The following is a 19,860-nucleotide window of genomic DNA, read 5'->3' on the forward strand; positions in this document are numbered from 1 at the left end:
AAATAAGCACAAATAGATTTTTGGCCCAAAAATTTAATAAAATGGAATTTAACATCAGAAATAGCAGAACAAAACAAATTTAATGTGAAGGATGATGCTACATGTTCTTCACAATTTGGGAAATCCTAGGTTTGAAAGATGAAAGTGCACAATGCAAATCATCTTTCACATCCAGTCGGTTTTTTTTGTTTCCTTTTTAATATGACTAAACTTGAAAAACTTTTTTTCACAGAGGTATATTGACGACAATGGAAGGATAATACATAGCACTTCTCCAACTTTTGAGTACATTGGGAAATATTTTATCCAAAATTCCTCCAAACTTGAGTTTACAAAATTATCTTTCTCACTTGAATCATATTCTATTTTGTAATTTTGAGTAATTGTTTTTGCAATACTTCTGGCTATGAATCTACATCGATGTTGAATGGACTGCGTACTAATTTATGAATGGGGTTTGCAGAAAAGTTGTAGGGAAAAAGCAGTTGAATTCATGAGCAAGTCAGTCCAGATGAAACACAGTTTTGTTCTTCACATCCTCTTTACAAATTTCTTGTAAACCTTCATGTTCAGCAAGTGATGAAAATGTCAGAAAAGACAAAAAGTTATACATCTGAGCTTGTGTTTGACATTTCCAAAGCTGGATTTTTTCCATAAACGCATTGATGGCATTGTGGTGCATTATAATGTTTGCAATGTTGTTTCCTTGCAGCTGCAAACTGAAGTTGTTCAGAGTTTCAGAAATGTGGACAAAGTATGCCAGTAAAAGTTGAAATGTTTGGTCCACAACTCCATGACATAACTCTACTTTTTTCTGTGTTGCTGGAGGATAATTTCCACTTTGTCTTTCAGTTCGAATAATCTCAAAAGCATGTTCCCTTTGGAAAGCCATCATACCTCAGTGTGAAACAGAAGGGTGTTATTATCCGCTCCCAAATCCATGCAAAGAGCTGAAAAAAGGCTCATACTTAAAGCACTTTTCTTCACAAAATTGACAATTTTGATGGCCAAATTCAATGAGTCACAAAGGTAATCTGGGCAGCTTTTAGCAGTCAACACTTGTCTGTGTATGATGCAATGAGTTGTGGTTATGGCTAGAGTTTTTTTTCTTTCACCAATGTCACAAATCCAAAGTGAAAGCCAAGCCTCACTGGAGCACCATCTGTGCATATGCCAAACAGTTTTCCCCATGAAAATCTATTTTCTTCCAAAAAGTCAGAAATCATTTTTATAACATCAGAAGCCTTTGATGTAGTCATCAATTCTTTTGAAGAAAGCAGCTCTTCTTTCACAGTTCTGTTGCTAATGAATTGAACATAGACAACCAACTGACAGCATTGTGCTACATCAGTGGTATAATCACACTGAATTGCAAAAAAAGGAGAAGCCAACACTGTCTCCACAACTTGAGGCTTAAGATCTTTTACCAGGTCATTGATGAGACGTTTCACAGACTCATGGGAAAGCAAAATTTCCAATATTTTTTTTTCTTGCTTTCGACACCAAGCACAATAGCAGCTGCTTTCACAAGAATTTTTCCAATTATGTGCACTTTCTGTGAGCAATGACTGGTCATGAGATGCTTCTACTGTTTTGGCCCGTGCTTGATGAAAAGCTCCATTAGTGTCCAGCTTCATATGTTTCAAATTTTCAAGTTTAGCAGCAAAAACTCTTTTGATTATTTGGTCTGTCAAAGTGCCGTGGTTCTTCAAGTGTCGCTTGAAACAACCAGGTCTCAAGGCGCCATTGCTGAGAACTTTGTGGCACACTGTGCACTGAAGATGATTGATCCCATTCCCTTCCAAGACTATGAACCGTACTTAATGTAGTCTTCATCATACTTCCTTTTTGTGATTGTGGCTATAATATATTAATGAAAAAGTATATAAAAATAATTTTCCTGATTATAATAAATAAATGGATGCAAGTTACTTTGGTAAGTTCTCACAAATATTTATTTACCATTACTATTATGTATGGATGTATGCTGCCTTTTTATTTGCCCCACTTCCAGTAACCATGCAATGCTGGCTCCCTCCTCCCAAAAGAGAACACTCCCAAACACTCCTGTGAGCATGCTAGAAAGTTTGAAAAAGTTCCATTGCCTTCTACATAGTTCTTTGGCCTCCCCACTAACAGAACCGGTACCCCTACACATTGAAAGGCAAAACAAAAAAAAAGCATTTTTTGGTATGAAATTTGAATTTTTTTCTTTTCTTCTTTTTTTTGTTTTTTGACAGCGGTCTCCCATCTTTTTACTTGTCAGGGCAACCCCCAAAATGTCACCCCTATCTTGAGGTCTCACCCTCACCATTCCCCTCCTCTCCATCATTTGCTGTCCACAGCCCTTACTCACTCTCACAGGGTTGAGAGAGGAGGTACAGGCTCTGGGGTGGGAATGAGGAATTTGGGTGTGGGAAGGGATGAAAGGTGCAAGCTCTGGGAGGGAATTTTGGGGGAGGAAGAGGTGGACAAGAGGCTGCTGGGAGCTCAGGGAGGGGGCTCCAGGCTGGACAGTGTTGGGGTCAGGTGGAGCGCTGGGGTGCTGAGCAAACCACAGGTTTGTAGATGTGAGGGTGCAGGTGGGGTGTATGAGGTGCTCAGGGCAGGGGAGCTGGGAATAGTATAGGCTCAGGACACAGACCTGCAGTGTGTTAATTGTGCAGTAATGTTGTGGCAGAAGACTGGACATGTGAGAGGCTCAGGATGGGGTTCCAGTGTATGATAGACTCAGGATTGAGGTGTGGGGGGGATGCAGGGGTGTTATGATCCTGTGGCCAGATGGGGGCTTGGGTCCAACTGGGGGCTTGTTGGCCAGGTTTCATTTTTAAATAAAATATGTCCAACACAAATGTTTCATCATTGTCTTTATTTATGGGAGGGGTGGGGAAACTTCACTTGTGGAGGTCTGGGTAACAGATGGGGACAGCTCGACTGGTAGCTTGGGCCCTGCACCGACATGACAGGTCCAGGGTCACAGAAAGTGCATGCACTGCTTCCCCTCCCCAAACAGCTGGTGCATTTTCTAAAAGGTCATGTCTGTTGCTTGCCCACTACTTCCTCTGCAATCAGCTGGCATGTTTCCTGAAAAGCTGGCTCAGGTGCCTCACAGTTACTTCCTCCAATCTGATGCCTTCCTGCACGGGGGATGGGAGGGCATGGGAGACCCAGGTCCATGCCAGCTCCAACTGCTCAGGCAGCACACACCCTGGTCCTTGGTCCCCATGACAGCCATGTGCTGCCTATGAAGTTGGAGCTGGTGTGGACTTGGGACTCCCACTCTTCCCTCATACCGCATGCAGGAAGGCAGAAGACCCAGATTTTCAGGAAACAGGTATGAGAAGCAACACATGTGCTTCCTGAGACACCATCTCTGGCCATTAAACCAATTAAATTGAGTCATTTTCAGCAAAGCAGGATGCTGGGCATTTCCCCTGCCGTCCTCTATGAGGTGGGATCCAGATGGCTGGGGGAAGCCATGCAGCTGTGATGAAGAGCAGACAGCCTGGTGAAGGAGCAGTAGGGGGTGGCAGCATATAATGCTACTGGATTGGGTAAGGTAAATCACTGAATCATGGGTTGGGAGTGGTGGTTTGGGCTGTGTTGGGGGGTTAAGCCTGGGGCTGGGGTGGGCATCTTGAGGCAGTAAGATGTTGAGCCTGGGGATGGGGGCAGCAGTTTGGGACAGTGAGAGGTTGAGCCTCAGGGCAGGAGGGTGGCTTTTTGGGGCTATGGGGGGTAAGCCACCTGGGGGCAGGAGAGGGATCTGTTTGGGGTAGCCGAGCGGGGGAGGTTAAACTGCCAGGGAGCAGGAGGGGGAATTTTTGGGGCTCTGGGGGGCAGTTTAAGCTATCTGGGGGTGATTTGGGGCAGTGGGGTGTTAAGCCTGGGGGTGAGCAGGGCAATTTGGGGCTGTGAGTGGGTTAAGCCTGGGGGCTGTTTGGGCTGCATGGGGTGGAAGTGGTGGTTAAGCCTGGAAATGATTTGTGGCTGCAAGGGGGTCAAGCCTGGGGCAGTCTGGGGCTGTGGGGGGTTCCGGTACCTTTTACTTTCTAGAAAAAAAACACTGAGCAGAGCATACGTTTCTTTGTTTAGGACGGACACATTTGCCACTGTTTGGGCAGGGCTATGGGATTTGAAGATTATAAACAACACCATCCAGGAGAATCTCATAACTTCACTTTACAATGTTGCCACCTATATTTTAACAGGACAATTATGACCAGCAAATTATATGTTTTCAAATACTTTACTAGCAATACTTTGTACAAAGATTATTATAATAGTGTGCCATTGATTGTGGCTGTAAGGAGCCATAACCCCTCTGGCAGCACTAATGTAGGCTGGAATTTGCTTTGGCCATCTGCATACATCTGTGTTATAAAAGATTTTTCATGCAATAGTCAAAATGTCCACTAGCCACAGTGAGGTGAAGCAGCAGAGTATAGGAAACACATGATGCACAGCTGAAATTAGCCAGGTAAGCTTATGGCATGCAACTCAGGCAGTTGTCACCTGAAACTGAATGTTGTTGGAAACATGCAAGGACAATACTTTGCCTCTTTGCCCATATTGTCTGAAACCTAGCCCTTCTCTAGCGTGGCGCATCTATGTTTATTGAGAGAACATATATGATGGTGTGGCTTAAAGGTTTTATTATTATGAATTAATATAGTTTCTTTCAAAAATTGTGTGCTCATACAGATCTATAATCAACACATTGTACAAAATTAGTCATATTTCTATAAAAGCAATGAGGAGTTCTGTGGCAACTTAGAGGCTAATGAGCCCAGGAAAGCTTATTCCCTAATAAATGTGTTAATCTTTAAGGAGCCATAGGACTATCTATCTATCTATCTATCTACCTTAACAAAATGGTTTGATAATTAAGTGCTTAGATAGCATTGTTTAATCAGTCACTCTATGTTCTGCATGTAAAAAGGTAACTTTGATTTTAGCAATACTATGCAAATGTAAATAATGAAGAAGAATAGTAACATACTTCTGTTGTTCATCAAGCAGTAGTAGCATCCTTCAGTCTATGTAGACTATGGATTGTGCCCTTCATAGTTCCTTTTGGCATCCTCATTTGCAGCGTCGACTGTGACTGTGAAGACCCACACGAGAGTGACAGTCCTTGCTGCATCTGTTGCATATGTAATGGTTGTCTGGGTTCGCTTCTCCTTTGCTAGCTGTCTGATCCTCAACTCGCCCTTCCGAAGGCCCTTGTATAGTTCCTGCCTCTATCTGCTGCGATCGTTTGCCAGCTCCTCCCAGCTGTCTGGTTTGATGTGTACTTCCCTGAGTTCTCTCTTGCAAACATCTTTGTAGCGCAGCTGGGGGCATCCAGGAGGTCTTTTGCCAGAGGCTAGCTCACCAAACAGGATGTCTTTTGGGATCCTTCCATCATTCCTCCTGTGGATGTGGCCAAGCCAGCGGAGCCGCAACTGCCTGAGGAGGGTGTGCATAGTTGGGATTCCAGCTTGCTCAAGGACGGCGGTGTTGGACACTCTGTCCTTCCACGATATTCCAAGGATGCGCCTAAGGCAGAGCAAGTGGAAGACATTCAGCTTCTTTTCCTGGCGGGCGTACAGGGTCCAAGCCTCACTGCAGTAAAGGAGGGTGCTAAGGATGCAGGCTCTGCAGACTTGTAATTTGGCATGAGTGTACAGCTTGTTGTTATTCCACACTCTCTCACTGAGTCTGGACAGAGTTGTGGCTGCTTTATCGATCCTCCTATTTAGCTGTCTCCAAGGACAGGGTGTCAGTGATGGTGGACCCGAGGTAAACGAACTCGTGGACGACCTCTAAAGTATAGTTGTCAATGCTGATTGATGGAGAAACAGCAATGTCCTGAGCAAGTACGTCTGTCTTCTTTAGGCTGATGGAGAGCCCAAAGTCCTTGCATGCTTTGGAGAACAGATCCAGAAGCTTCTGAAGCCGGTCTTCTGTGTGTGACACAACAGCAGCGTCATCTGTGAACAGCATATCTCTGATGAGGACTTCCCGCACCTTAGATTTAGCTTTCAGCCTTGCAAGATGAAACAGTTTCCTGTCAGATCTCGTGTGCAGCAAGATGCCCTCTGTTGAAGATCCAAAGGCATGCTTCAGGAGGAGTGCGAAGAAGATCCTGAACAGTGTCGGAGCAAGGACGCATCCTTGTTTGACACTGCTCCTGATTCTGAAAGCATCCGATAATGTGCCATCGTATTGGACGGTTCCTTTCATGTCTTTGTGGAAAGACTGGATCATCTCGAGTAACCGTGGCGGACATCCTATCTTGTGGAGCAGTTTGAACAGACCATCCCTGCTGACTGAGTCGAAGGCCTTGGTTAGGTCAATGAAGACAATAAAGAGTGGCTTCCTCTGCTCCCTGCATTTCTCCTGCAGCTGCCTCAGAGAGAAGACCATGTCAACGGTAGACCTCTCTGCGCAGAATCCGCACTGTGATTCAGGATACACCCTCTCATCAATCTTCTGGAGTCTGCCGAGGATGACGCGAGTGAAAAGTTTACCAGTGATGCTTAGGAGGGAGATTCCACGGTAATTGTTGCAGTCGCTTCTGTCTCCTTTGTTCTTATACAAGGTTATGATGTTAGCGTCGCGCATGTCCTGTGGAACCTCTCCCTCTCTCCAGCACAGGCACAGCCGCTCATGTAGGGGTTCCAGGAGAGTGTCTGTGGCACACTTGATTACCTCTGGTGGTATACCATCCTGGCCCGGGGCCTTTCCTACTGCAGTGTTGTCGATGGCTTTCTTCAGTTCATCCACAGTTGGTTCCTGGTCCAGTTTGTCCATTACTGGTAGGAGTTCGACTGCATCGAGGGCTGAGTCGACCACAATGTTCTCGCGTGAGTACAGCTCGGAGTAGTGCTTGACCCAGCGCTCCATCTGTTTGGCTTTGTCAGTGATGACATCACCAAATTTGGATTTCAGAGGTGCCATCTTGTTCTGGGTGGGTCCTAATGCCTTCTTGATGCTCTCGTACATTCCCCTGAGGTTACCAAAGTCAGCACTGGTCTGGATGCTGCTGCATAGCTCAAGCCAGTAGTTGTTGGCACAGCGCCTGGCCATCTGCTGTAATGTTTTTCTGGCTGCTCTGAGCTCTTGCAGAGTATTCTGGCTCGGCGAACGTTTGTACTCCAGGAGCGCAGCGCACTTTTTTTTGATGGCTGGAATCATCTCATTGGAATTAGCTTAGAACCAGTCATTTGTGTTTCTCGCTCTTCTTCCAAACACCGACAAGGCCGTGTTGTACATTATATCCCTCAGATGCTGCCATCTGGATGTCACATCGGCACCACCAGGGTTGCTGTGCAGATTCTCCTCGAGGGTCACTCTGAACTTTTCAGCTGTTTCTGAGTTAGCCATCTTTCTGACATCGATGCGGGGCCTTCCAGTTGGTTTAGAGCAGTGCAGTTTCTTGGGAATCACCTTGAGTTTGGAGCAAACTAACGAGTGATCTGTATTGCAGTCAGCACGATGATAGCTGCGTGTCAGAAGGACATTTTTGAGGTTATCACATCTAGCGATGACCTCGTCTAGTTGATGCCACTGTTTTGAGCGTGGGTGTCTCCATGACACTCTGTGCTGTGGCTTAGTTTGGAAAAATGTGTTTGTGATGCACTGATTGTGGTACATGCAAAGTTCGAGAAGACGCTGACCATTTTCATTCATTTTTCCCACACCAAAGTGGCCTAAGCAGGAAGGCCACAAGTCACAATCAGCTCCAACTCTTGCATTGAAGTCACCCAGAATGTACAGTTGTTCGCGAGCAGGTATTTGCGCTATGGCAGCACTAAGCACGTCAGAAAACCTGTCTTTTACTTCCAGTGCGGCATACAGGGTTGGGGCGTAAGCGCTGATCAGGTGGACAGGACTGGTGCAAGTTTGAAGTATGACCTGAAGGAGTCTTTCTGATCCACCCATGACTAATTCCATCATTAGTAGAAGGGTGTTTCTGATGGCGAAGCCAACACCATGCTCCCTGGGTTCTTTTTGGGCTTTACCCTGCCAGAAAAAGGTGTAGTCCTTTTCCTTTAGAGATCCCAAATCTGCGAGACATGTCTCTTGCAAAGCAACAATGTCAACTTGGAGCCTCTTCAGTTCCTCATTGATGACAGCGGTCTTTTGGGTGTCGCTGATGTCCTGAAGATCTTCAGTCAGACCTGTCGTCATGGTCCGCACATTCCAGCAAGCAAGCTTAAAGCTTTGATGGTTTCCTTTTCTTCTTGATTTTCTTATTGGTTTGCCTGGTGCTCAGCTTTCAGGTCACTTGTCAGGTTTGGGAACCTTAAGCCTCATGCACCCAGTGAGGCAGGTGACATGTGGCGGAACAGTACCCTATTGGCTGGTGGCTGCCCAGCTTGAGGCGGGCAGTGACTGTCCAGTGAGATGCAACGATCTCTTCCACTGTCGGAGGCAACCCCTGGTGCTCGTTCTCTACGCCAATCGAGCAAGAGCTTATAACCGGTGTCTGTTACTTCCCGTGTTGGTTCAACGCTGTTAGTGATGCTGGAGTACCTCTCCAGGCACGAGCTTGGGTGGTTATTGGGACCCCGGGCTGCCCAGACACCAGCATTCCCCTCTCAGCTTTACTGATATAGTCCAAAGGAGAGGATAACCTCTACGTTTGGTACAAGATCAGCTGCAGGAGTTGCCGGGTCAATGCCAGAAGTTGGCACAGAGCCGCCTTAGGACTCCCCTCTGGATTTTCTGTCAGGGTTTACTCCCTTAGCCTTGCTCCTTTCCAGGATAACCCACAAGGCAGTGGGGCATGGAGAACATGGGTACGGTCCCACTACCTCTTGCACCTCCCTGGCACCACATGTCCCCAAAGCTCCCCGGGACGACCACCTTGCCTCCCCAGGACCCTCCTCCCTACCCCTCTGCCTCTCATCATCTACCATCACCCCCTAGATCCTCCCTCCCTGTCCACTTTTCCCCCCATCCACTCCCATGTCTCCCGACTGCACCACACTGCCCCATATCAGTTCTCGTTGCCCCCAGGTCACCCTTCCCCTGGCCTCTCCGCACCTGTTCACATGCTGTTGCAGCCCCATGTCCTCGAGGAAGGCGCTGATCTCACAGCCCAGCCGCACCCTGGGTCCCAGCCAAAGCTACCAACTCTTCATCTGGCTACGGCTGTCCCTGGAGCCCCACAGATCTGGTGCGGCGCGTGCATGCAGGGAGCGCAGGACTGGGCCTGGAAGCCATGCAATCTGGGCCAGCATGCCACAAGCAGCCTCCATGGGTGCTGCCATCCTCACCAGACGCCCCCAAACCACTTGCCCACCACTGACATCCCTCGATCTCGCTCCTCCCACTCCTCATGCTGCAGCGGGTCCCTCAGCTTCAGCCAGCAGTTGGGGATGATGCTGCCTCTTACACCTGAAGTAGTAACTAGCTCCCTCTAAGCTCCCCCTGTAAACTCCCCCCTCAAAACTCCCTCCTGTTAGCAACCGCCCTGTTTGCATGCACCCCGTTGCATGCTCCCTGGTCGCTTGCCAGCAGGGCTTTAGAGCTGTGGCCTACCTGAGAGAGCCCCTCCCTCTGACTACCGCTCAGCCAATCGGCACTCAGCCTGAGCACATGGCTGTCTGTTCATCAAGCAATGTCATAATAATAAGCAATAATAATAATAATAAGCAATGTCATAATAATAATCCTATGAATTTTGTTGTGCCTTCCCCCTCAAGACTGCCTTGTTTTTTACCTCATTGGGAAATCTAAGGCTACGTCTACACTCTAAGTGCTGCCTGCGGTGGTGGGTGGGGAGGGATCTGACATGGTGGGCTCTGTCTGACACATTCCAATCCCTTCTCCCTGTAGCCCTGCTGGCCCCCCCCACTTTGCCGAGGGACCTGTCAAGTCTGTCAGTGCCCCTGCCCTCAGCTGACCTTAATGGGCTTTAAATCACATCCAAATTTGCAGAACAGATACAGATTTAGCTCCAATAGCTAAAGCAGTTTGCCTTCCTGTTTTGTATGAGATTAACCTACATTTTGCAGCACTAGTTTTTTTTTCTAAATGTGTTATTTTAAATGTTATTGTTTTGTCTAAAAATTAAATATTTTGGCAAATAAGTTATTAGACACCCATTAAGCACTATCTATATAGTTATCAATTTCAGCATTTCCTACAAAATAAATGGAATGACCAGTGTCAGCAGGCAACATTTTAAGAGTTATTTCTTTCTGTCATAGAATGTTTTTCACCACCCCTAGGGATACTATTTGTATCTGAAAAGAACATTAACTGATCGTGCTATTTCAGTCTGACAGCTCCTGATTTTTAACTGGGACATAGTGGGTGGGAGCAGAACTAATGGATGTGAATGAGCTTAAAAGCTAGTGAACTCATCAATCTTAGTAAACAACTGTATCTTAGGAAGCAAATGCAGGTACTTTTGAAAACAGATATAAAGGTAACAGTTTCTGGAACAACAATAAGTAAAATCAGTTTTCCTTTTTATATGTATATAAATATATATTTGAATCTTAATACTTTCTTCAACATTGATAAATGCATAAAATTCTCCAGACCCTGGGTATAATGTACCAGCTGGTAGTAACAAAGACAGAGCCAATCCTGAGACACCAATTTGGTAATTACTCAGATAAAGTATCTTTCTTCGATAAGAAAGGGGAATCTGAATGTCAGGAGTCAAACCAGATCATTTTAAGAAAAAATATTTAAAAAAATTAAAATTCTAATTATGAATATCAATGATATTTTCATTTCTATTTGTCTCATTTTATAATATATAAATGCTGGAAAAGTAGATTTTGCAACCTTTCCCATCTTTGCTGGGCACTTACAGAGAGGATACCAGTGGAGCTACTGGAGTAAATAAGTTCTCAGAAATATTTGAGTGGCTATATAATTTCACTCACAAGGGACCTGATGCCTGTGTTGAATTCTAAAGCAATGCTCACCTTGACCTTAGTGCAAGATTTAAACTTAGTAAGAAATGCAGAACTGGGGCCAGAGTGTCTCAGTTATTACAATATGGGTTACAACCCTGGCTATTTACCTATTCTTTTGAAGTCATGCATACAACATTTTAACATGCACATATGAAAAGAGCTTAAAGTTATGATAGTCTCATTAGTTTACATATTAATATCTGCAAATATGGCAATACCCAGTTGTTCTGCAAACACTTTAAACCTGTTTTCCACTGGACTGATTGACTGTTACATGAAGGCCCCTTTATACAACTTTGACAGTATAAAGGAGGATTAAAGTCATTGTGTAACTTCCACTTCAGGGCATTTTAGAGAGCCAAAGTATGAAAAAAAAAAAAAGGATATAGTGTCAGAGAGGAATGGAGCCCGGAGCAGGGATCAGAGCTATGTTTTTGGATTAAATTATTGGCAGGAGTGAATTTGTGGTAGACATTTGTTACCTTGCTACGTTTGTTACATTACTAGTTACACTGGAAAGAGAATTATACTTCCAGGAAACAAATATAGGATTATTTTGGACTTGGCCATTTATAATGCTACAGTTATATACTGTATCTTATCCTCCTAAGCATTGTGCTAAATCTGGATTTACATAACAAGCAAATCTCTGACAATACAGTGTTATTTTTCCCCTGAATTAAAACTATGATGAGGGGCATTTACCAAGTAGTTAAGTCCATTCCCATCTTACCATGGAATTTGAGTGGAGAGGTGTGATTCCCAGTTTAAGCAGAGGTATCTGAACAATCTGTGCTGGATCTAGCACCTACAGATAACCATGTGACCAGGCTAGCACACATGGCAGGTCAGGCTAGCTGCTCAGGTATGTTCTCACTTGGTCTCTATTGATGCATATTTGGGGCAGGTAGCTAAAGCTGCTGCCCACCCTACACATATCTTTTGGGCTAACTTGAGCTGAGCTGATGTGGGTACACCTATGTGAGCTGGTAACCACACAGTCATAAATGTAGACACAGTCTTAGCAAATCATTTTATTATAATATAGAGATTCCTGATGCCTTCCTTTGATCTTTTAGATACACCATGGCATTAGGACACACTTTGTACAATATCGCAGAACTGACCCCACACAGATGTATCAGAGCAGATTAATACTCAAGTGAACATGGAGATATATATTTGAGTATTTCTGGGTGCTTGTTACAAGAAAATAATCTTTTATCACTAAGAATAAACAGAATTCCTGGACACTGCAATTAAAAGCAATCCGTCATCAACATGATGCCAGACAGTTCCATTCACTAAAGCATCACACTTCAGTTTTAGAATCTAGCCACTGCATATAGCTACAAAAAAGACAATGCACCCATGCATTACTGTATATATGGCAAGTCTGAATGGAGAGGGCTTATTCTTGGGGCATGTAATATACCTCTGCTCCAGTTCTTGTGATCTGAACTGGTTTATATTTTAAACTTAAAGTGACCACATCCAATTGGAGTATCTTTTTTCCAGATATCCCTCCAGAGCACAAACGTCCATATGGACAGATGCCATATGGCTCTTCACATATGAGGTTACAAGGACCTTTACAGCACTACAGAATTGCTCTACATAGCTGGTTTTCCCCTGAGCTTCAAGGGGTGGTACTGAATTTTTGTCTAAACTACTTCAAGTAGAAGATGCAAAATAAACTGACAGAAAAAGAGAAAAAATGAGAAAATCAGAGCTTACTTCTTAAAACAAAACAACAGTGATAAAACTGACCATTTCTTTTAATGTAGATATCCAATTTAAAGTGTGATCAACTCCATTCAGTTTCCACAGTCTTTATTTTTCTTCACTGAACCAGTACAGTATTTATATCAAAGCAACTTTATAAACAGCATGTTTGCTCCCTTCCCTGAACAGCCTGACTGGAAATGAAAGACAAGAATTGAAAAAAATGTTAGCCTCCTTAGGTCCGGATTCTGTTTACTTCATTCCTATAGAATAAAACAAGTATTCAAAGTAGCCTCATTGCTTTGAATGGGACTTCACGAAAAGAGAACGTGGAAGAGAGAGGGGTTAACTCACATGTACATAAATAAGAAAGCTCCATAATTTTGTAGGGTATGCCAATATCTAGCAAGAAATGAGCACGCACCGGTGTCCCAAGGAGGTGGAATGTTGACTTGCTTATCACATAAGCTGTGTTTTGTGGTGACAGGCTCACTGTTACTGCTATCTAAAGGCTACTGGTCAGTAAGTGATAGCAAACCATCTCCAAAAACTACACCTGGCAAATGTTACTGTCAGGTTTTTTCCATATGCCCCAGGGTTTAATTATTGACCTTTGCTAGTGATCCCATTAATCTGAATATGTCTGTCAAACAGCTTTGCAGACATTCCCATGTGAGACTCCCATTAAGGGAAATATTAGTCACTTTTGCTTATTTGAGAAATCCAACTGAAGTATACAGTAGTTAACGGACTCTAAAACAAAGCAGGCTTGGCTAGGCTTGTTATCATCAACCCCTACAAATAGGTCAACATCAAGGTATCTAAAGTTTTCCAACCCCATTAAACACGTGTTTAAGTGTGCAAGATTCACAAAGTTAGAGTTTATGAACAATTTCCCTCTTGAAATTTTAAAGCCAATCTTACCACCTCCTCCCAAATATAGCTTAAAAAAAAAAAGGGAAAAAAGAGAAGTCATGCAAGTACATGCTTTGTCATCAAAGCCATGTCTACACGTGCCGCCTACTTTGAAGTAGCGGCGCCAACTTTGAAATAGCGCCCGTCACGGCTACACGTGTTGGGCGCTATTTCGAAGTTAACATCGACGTTAGGCGGCGAAGTCGCTAACCCCATGAGGGGATGGGAATAACGCCCTACTTTGACGTTCAATGTCGAAGTAGGGAACTTGTAGTCGTTGCGCGTCCCGCAACATCGAAATAGCGGGGTCCTCCATGGCAGTCATCAGCTGAGGGGTTGAGAGACGCTCTCTCCAGCCCCTGAGCTCGATGGTGGCCACGTGCAGCAGCCCCTTAAAGCTCCCAGCCCCCTGCCTTCCTGTGCAGGAAGCTGAGAGAACGTTCAGGAAGCAGCCCAGACACGCAGCCAGCCTGCACATCTCTGAGCAGCCACACACACACCCCACTGCTGCAATGGCCATCCGCCAGCCCCCCAAGCGCCCCCAGGGGACCCCCCCCAAGGGGAGCCAGGGCTCCCAGCCCAGTAGCCAGGCAGGAAAGCGGCAGCAGGGCCCCTTCTGGGTGGAGGCCGAGCTTCGGGACCTGCTGGGGCTCTGGAGCGAGGAGGAGATGCTTCAGGTAATGGGGAGCAAGAGGCGGAACGCGGATGCGTTCACTCGGCTAGCCGAGGGCCTGGCCGCCCAGGGTCACCCTGCCCGCACTCCGGATCATGTCCGGAGTAAAGTGAAGGAGCTGCGGCAGGGTGACACCCGGGCCCGGGATGCGGCCGGCCGATCTGGGGCCACCCCCATCACTTGCCCCTTTCACAGGGAGCTCACGGACATCCTGGGCCCCCGACACACCTCCTCCCCTCCGGCCACTCTGGATACCTCGGCCGAGGAGCCCCAGCAGGCCCCGGAGGTGGAGTCCGCCCTGGAGGCAAGCCCTGCACCCCGGGGGCCCCCCCAGGAGCCCACCCCCGGGGCACTGGAGGAGGAGGAGGAGGAGGGGAGTCCTCCTGCAGCGACACCGGCCTGAGGATCATCCTGCCATCCAGGAGCTCCAGCCGGGCGTCCGCCCCCCGGGTGTCCCCTGACCGTGGGAGTGGACCATCAGGTATGTACCCCCCGATGCACAACCCTGGGGTTGAGGGGCGGGGGTAATAGATATGACCAGGGCCCTCCACATGCCCAGATGACCATGGCCCCAAGGACAGCAGTGGCATGTCCCTCAGAAGAGTGCATCAGCCCCTGCCCCCACCCCCAGCATGATAGTGCCATGCCCCATCCCCAGGGCTGGGGGGAACGGAACCTCTAGGGTCCCCCGGGGGGAGGGGGTGGGACACCCAGCAGCAACAGCAGCAGCAGCATGTGATGGAATGGGGGGAGTGCAAACGCGAGACTCAGGCTACATATAAGAAACAAGCAGAATAGCTCCCAGTGGCTAAGGATGACCCTGGGGCTGCAACTGGCAGGTTACACCTCTGCCCAGAACAAAGAGGAGGGAGGAGCAGAGCTGGGTTTGAATCGGGGGGGTGGCAGTTAGAGGCTAGGGGAAGGGAGAGTTAGAAGGCAGCCAGACTGAGGAGGGGGAAAGTTACACCCCAGAGGGGCACCCCTCAGGGTCTTCTCCCCAGGACGGGTTGGAAGGACCGTCTCTGACTGCTGTACTGTCACTTCTGTGAGAAACTAGGCATCTGTTGCCTAATAAACCTCCTGTTGTACCTGCTGAGTGAGAGTCACTCCTGCCAGTGGATGGGGTGCAGTGCAGGGGGACCCCTGAACCCCATCACAGCAGAATCTCCCAGGGACAGGAATGGGGAACCTGCAGCAGAGGGGTGGGGGGACAAGGGCCACGGCTCGGGGCCCACACTAACGGCTGTCTCCACTCTTCTTCTCCCCCTCCTGTGTTCCGCAGCCGCACCATCGGAAGGACCGGAGAGCTCCGGCGAGGCATCAGTGGTCCCGGACAGCCCCCCGGGTCCATCGCTCCAGGCCATCCCCTCGGCGGAGGACCGACCAGCCCCATGGCGGGGAAGACGGCAGACCCAGCACCATCACCCAATGGCCACGTACCCCCAGCTGCTGGCCCTCCACCGTACGCAGCTGGAGGTCGCTGAGCAGTGGCTGCAGGTGGAGGAGCGCCTTCTCCAGCTGCAGGAGCGGGTGCTGGCCTGGCGCCAGGAGGCATGGGGGGCCTTCATACGGACCTTCAATCGTATCACCGACTACCTGGCCCCCCATGCCGCGCCGGCCGCCGCTGCGCCTGCCCTGCCTGCTCCACCCGCTGCTCCACCCGCTGCACCGTCCACCATTGCACCACTACCCGCCACCGAGGGCCCCTCCGCTGAGGGGGACCTGGGGCCAGCTGACACCCGCCGGCCGTATCTCCCGGTCCGCCCGGCCCCCAGCCAGCCCCGGCCAGGGCTGAGGCCGAGGCGGGGATCCCGGCCGCCCACCCCCAGCGCTGGACATTCGGGGGTGTGGGGCCCAGGACGTTCCCCCTCTTTGTATATATTCCCCCCAGTGTTATGTTCTTTTGTAAATAGTTTGTATATTTGACCCCTGTTGCTATGCTGATCCTTGCCCCCCTATGTACATAGTTTTCCCCTTCCTTGTCTTCCCCTTTCATCTTATCCTTATATATAATACATATATATATAAGTTAGATTTTGCCTGTAAATAGTTAGTCTTGCTGATAATAATAATAAGAGTTCTACAGATATTTGATTTGACGAACAACTGTCTGCTTTTATTTACAAGAAAAGTGGGGGGGTGTACTCTTGGGTGCCCTGTGGTGTGGGTGTAGGGGCAGGGAGTGTTGTGGAGGATGGGGGGGGGCAGTGGGGGGCCTGCTACCGTTCACCCCAGGGCCTCATCGAAATGGGCCCGCAGGGCCTCCCGGACCCGGGTCCCTTCGGGGTCCACCTGGAGACTGGGGGCAGCGGGTGGCTGCACATCGGCCCTGCCGGCCTCCACAGCCCAGCCCTGAAAGAAGGCCTCCCCTTTGCTCTCCACAAGGTTGTGCAGGGCGCTGCACATGCCCACAATCTGGGGGATGTTGGTGGGGCCCGCATCAAGGCGGGTGAGGAGACACCTCCAGAGCTCTTTGAGGCAGCCAAATGTATGCCCCACCACCTGGCACGCATGGTTCAGGCGCTGGTTGAAGCGCTCCTGGCTGGCTGACAGATGGCCCATGTAAGGGTGCATGAGCCAGGGCCGGAGGGGGTATGCCGCATCTGCGATGATGCAGAGGGGCATGGTGGTGTCCCCCACAGGGATCTCCCACTGGGGGATGTAGGTCCCCGCCTCCAGCCGGCGGCACAGGCCTGAGTTCCAGAATACCCGGGCGTCATGGGTGCTGCCAGGCCAGCCCACATATATGTCCAGGAAACAGCCCCGGCTGTCCACCAAGGCCTGGAGGACCACTGAGTGGCAGCCCTTCCTGTTTAAGTAGCGTCCTCCACTGTGTTCTGGGGCTCGGATAAGGATGTGAGTCCCATCCAGAGACCCGAAGCAGTTGGGGAAGCCCACGGTGGCAAAGCCCGCGATGGCGGCATCCGGGTCCCCAAGCCTCACGAGCCTGTGGAGGAGCAGGGCGTTGATGGCGTGGATGACCTGCAGGGGAAGCACATGGGAGAGCACCAATGAGGGGTGTGCAGGGTGTGTGTGGCCCTCCCCTGCCAGGGCCCACCTCCCCTCCCCTCCCCTGCCAGGGCTGCCTCCCCCTACTCCCCCCATGGGTCCTCTTACCTCCATGAGGACAGCCCCGACAGTGGCCTTGCCGACGCCAAACTGCTGGCCCATGGATCGGTAGCTGTCTGGAGTGGCCAGCTTCCAGACAGCGATGCCGACACATTTCTCGACTCTGAGGGCACGCCACATGGCGGTGTCCTGGTGCCTCAGTGCGGGGGTGAGCCACTGGCATAGCTCCAGAAATGTCTGACGGCTCATGTGAAAGTTCTGGAGCCAGCGGTTGTCGTCCCACTCTCCGAGCACCAGCCGCTCCCACCAGTCGGTGCTTGTGGGGTAGCTCCACAGCCGGTGGCGTGTGTGGCGGGGCGGAGTGCTGCAGGGTTGGGGGTTGCGTCCTCCTCCCCTGCGGGCAGCTCCTTCTCTGTGGCAAGGAGGTGCTCAGCTGCCTCCTGCAGGGGCCTCTGGGTGGACCTCTGGCTGCTGCTGCTGCTGCTGCTGGGGGTCCATGACTGTGTCGCTCGAGGTGTGCGTGCCTATGGCTCTGCAGACCGCGTGCTGTGCAGGCTGTGTGTATCTGGGAGGGGCCCTTTAAGGGCATGGCTAGTTGTTGCCCCGGAAGCGCTAGTCCTCCCTGTGACCCTGTCTGCAGCTGTTCCTGGCACCCTTATTTCGATGTGTGCTACTTTGGCGTGTAGACGTTCCCTCGCCGCGCCTATTTCGATGTGGTGCTGCCCAACGTCAACGTTGAACGTCCACATTGCCAGCCCTGGAGGGCGTGTAGACGTTATTCATCGAAATAGGCTATTTCGATGTTGCTACATCGAAATAGACTATTTCGATGTAGCGTTCACGTGTAGACATAGCCCAAGAGAGGTTAGTGGAGTGTAATAGACATGATTACCTTTGAATTCCCAAAAGCGAGGGCAGTACAAGTGAGTCATTGATATACAACACTGTTTCAGTAGAATCTCTGACTTTCTCTTTTCTCTTGTACTCTGTCTGGATTTATTTTTTACTGAAACTGCTTCTTTTGCTTCTGCTGGACATCAGTCTCCCATCCTGCCTTTAGACAACTGTTCCTAATTAGAATATTAGAATCTGAGTGGAATTTCAGAACACACAGGGTGTGTCTACATGGGCACAAATCTTAGAAATGGCCATACTAATGGACATTTTGAAGATTACTAAGGAGGCTCTGAATTGAATATTCAGCGCCTCATTAGCATTAGGACACTTCCCGTCGCGGCACTTCGAAAGTGCTGCTTTTGAAATTGCACGGCCTGGCGTGGCTAGACAGGGGTCCTTTTTGAAAGGACCCTGAACCTTTCAAAATCTCCTTATCCCACTCACTGATCAGAATAAGGGGACTTTGAAATGTGTGGGTCCTTTCAAAAAGGACCCCCGTGTAGCTGTGCTGAGCTGCGTGCTTTCGAAAGCAGCACTTTCGAAGCACCATGGCTGGAAGCGTCCTAATGCTACTGAGGTGCCAAATATTCAGTTCAGTGCCTCATTAGTAATCTTCAAAATATGGCTGTTTTGAATATTTGTGCCCATGTCGACACAACCACAATGTTGGAGGGAGTTTGAAACAATGCAAAACAAGCTTTCATATCCTCGTGTTTTAGTATGGCTATGTCTACACTTGCCCCTTCTTCGAAGGGGGCATGGTAATTAGGGTGATGGGAGATTACTAATGAAGCACTGCGGTGCATATGCAGCTCTTCATTAGGCAAATTTCCCTCTCCTCCCCCAGCAACTTCAAAGTGTCAAACTTTGTAGTGCTGGTATGCTGTGTAGCTGTGGGCACTTTGAAGTGCCCATGTTACTTTGAAGTGCTTTTACTCCCCAAAATTTCCCAGCACTTCATTAGTAATCTCCCACCACCCTGATTACCATGCCCCCTTTGAAGAAGGGGCAACTGTAGACATAGCCTATGTGAGCTACTGTACTAAACAAGCCACAACATTGGAAAGGACACGTGTTTTCACTCTGCCACACTATTGCTGAACGCTTACCTGCAGGTCATTATAACACCTCTATCATGGTGTACAATACCTGGAGTATTCTTTACATTCTTGGACCTAACATACTATGCGCTAATTGATTTTGAACTCGTCGGCACAAAGGTACATTTTTTTTTCTGTTTGAGCCATAAATAACATTTTCTAAGTGACATATTCAAAGAGTTAATGTCTTTTAATAACTGTATATTTCTCAACCAGCTGTTGGTTCAAAGTAAAATATTTTTAGGAAACTGTGCTTTTGTATTTGGCATACTGATTTAACAGCAGTGAATGTAGTTCTCAAAACCCAACATTTTTAACAAATATTTTGCATCGTAGAAACTCTCTGGGCTGTTCCCCCATAGCACTTTTTATTAATGGCTACGTCTACACGTGCAGCCAACATCGAAATAGCTTATTTCGATGTTGCGACATCGAAATAGTCTATTTTGATGAATAACGTCTACACGTCCTCCAGGGCCGGCAACATCGATGTTCAACTTTGACGTTGCTCAGCGCAACATCGAAATAGGCGCAGCGAGGGAACGTCTACACG

The 19,860-nt window shown here is 48.3% G+C and overlaps 1 pseudogene; it reads right to left on the reverse strand.

Moving 5' to 3' along the window:
* Nucleotides 1–804: 804 nt before the first annotated feature.
* Nucleotides 805–1,637, reverse strand: LOC142008610 (protein FAM200C-like; annotated as a pseudogene).
* Nucleotides 1,638–19,860: the final 18,223 nt, after the last annotated feature.

Source organism: Carettochelys insculpta, chromosome 1, assembly GCF_033958435.1.
Source record: "Carettochelys insculpta isolate YL-2023 chromosome 1, ASM3395843v1, whole genome shotgun sequence".
NCBI classification, from domain to species: domain Eukaryota; kingdom Metazoa; phylum Chordata; order Testudines; family Carettochelyidae; genus Carettochelys; species Carettochelys insculpta.